This window comes from Neofelis nebulosa, chromosome 12, assembly GCF_028018385.1.
Source record: "Neofelis nebulosa isolate mNeoNeb1 chromosome 12, mNeoNeb1.pri, whole genome shotgun sequence".
Taxonomy (NCBI): domain Eukaryota; kingdom Metazoa; phylum Chordata; class Mammalia; order Carnivora; family Felidae; genus Neofelis; species Neofelis nebulosa.
Genome location: NC_080793.1, coordinates 45,763,633 through 45,765,723, shown reverse-complemented (window position 1 = coordinate 45,765,723; position 2,091 = coordinate 45,763,633). Strand labels below are relative to the sequence as shown.

The 2,091-nt window shown below is 37.2% G+C and overlaps 1 pseudogene; it reads right to left on the bottom strand.

Moving 5' to 3' along the window:
• Window positions 1–407: 407 nt before the first annotated feature.
• Window positions 408–597, bottom strand: LOC131490901 (translation machinery-associated protein 7-like; annotated as a pseudogene).
• Window positions 598–2,091: the final 1,494 nt, after the last annotated feature.

The following is a 2,091-nucleotide window of genomic DNA, read 5'->3' as shown; positions in this document are numbered from 1 at the left end:
AGTCAGACGCTCACCTGACTGAGACACCAGGTGCTCAAATTATGACTTTTTTTTCTTTATGATTTTTTGTTTTACATTTTATTTATTTTGGATAGACAGAGAGAGACAGAGCACAAGTGGAGGAGGGGCAGAGAGAGAGGGAGACACAGAATCTGAAGCAGGCTCCAGGCTCCGAGCTGTCAGCACAGAGCCCAACGTGGGGCTCAAACTCACAAACCGCGAGATCATGCCCTGAGCCAAAGTTGGACGCTTAAATGACTGAGCCACCCAGGCGACCCTAATTTTTTTTTTAAGATAATAATACTTCATCCTAGCTGTAGGTGGCAACAAATGCCATGACAGGGAATCCAGATGTTTACACAGGAATAGAGTTAAGGATCACCATGGCCTCAGACACAGGGCACAGCTTACTTTTTACCAGATTTCTTAATTCCACCTCTGCCCAGGGGGCCTTTTTCCGTGGCCTTCACTTTTAGCTCCTCAAGTTTCTTATGCTCCTCTTTCTGTTTCTGCTTGATTGCCTTTCTTGGGCATCTCCTTGGCCTGCTTCTTGGGCTGCTTCAAGAGCTTCTTTCTGCTCCCTTCACAGCTGGACATTGCACCTGTGGTCCCCTCCCCAGACCCTGCCACCAGAAGCCAGTGGTTATGTTTTGATTAATTCAATCCTCGTATTTATTAGTCACTCATAGTATTGTTGAAAGTTTTCACCATTCTGTGGTTCAAATACTCTATGGAGTTTGATGAAGGGGGCTCCTGCTGCTATTCATTTCCCCATTATTCCAGAACAAATATGTAAATGTATAACAAAGGCCATATAAGTATGGTCATCAGTGGGATAATTAGACACAGTGGCAACACATTGTTAAGGTATAAAGTCACCTCACAGGGTTTCTCTGCCTAGTTTTGCACCCACCATACAGAAAGATTTACAAGCTACCTTATAAGAAGTTCGGTTTCTAATAATGAATGATTCCAAGTTGTGGTTTTCCTCTACCATAGGGCCAAGAAGACACTGGTAAATGTTCCTTTACCTCTTGTAAGAAAGTTTGAGCTAAATGATTAATTACTTTAAGCATTTTATCTCAGAATGATACCTATGCTTCCTCTATCTTCTTTTGTTTCTATTTGACTTTATTTGTAGCAATTGAGTTTAAATATATTTTATGGTAATCTTTGGCAAAATCTTTTTGCAAGTAAGTAGAAAATATCAATTTTTGATATATAAAATATAATGTGGGACAGTATTGAGCTGCTTACCAGTAGTTCTCCTAAAATGGAGCTCATGGTTTGAGTAAATGAGAAACTGAATACAAACCTAAGCTAGGATTTGTAAAAATCACTGTTAATCTAAGGCTCCTGTAATAGAAAATGGTGGTCTAAACGGGACAAAAATAATCCCACTATTTTTGTATTTATTAGACAGTACTGCTCAATAGAATTATAAGGTAAGCCACATGTATGCTGTTAAATTTTTTTGTAGCCACATTATGAAAGTAAAAGCTACAGATGAAATTAATTTTATTAATATATTTTATTTAACCCAATTTATCAAAAGGTGTTACAATTTCAGCATGTAATATACAAATTGTTAACATGGTATTTTATTTTTTTCTGACTAATTTAAATCCAGTGTATATTTTACACTTACAGCACATCTCAATTCAGATCACTCAAATACTTAATGACCACCTCTGACTAGGGACCCCCATAGTGGCCAGTGTATTAGACTATATCTGTAAGTGAATATCAACTTAACGCAAGTACATTTAAGAGGGTATTAGAGGAACCCAAATCCCAATCATCCTTACGTGGAACACATATGAACTTTAAATAATATAAACAGAGGACAGATGCATTTATTTCCCCTGAACTCTACTTCAGTGATTCCATAATGTACCATTTTAAATATTTCTATTCAAATAAACATGATTTTGCACTTTACCTCCTGCTGTGGCAACTTTAAAATGCTGCAAGTAAAAAGCTGCTAAAAATTACAAATTGCCACCTAAGTTTCCCTGCCTACATGATGATAATTAGTCCTATTTTTGAAGGACCACAAATTATTGCCAAACAATTAGATACATCTTTAGG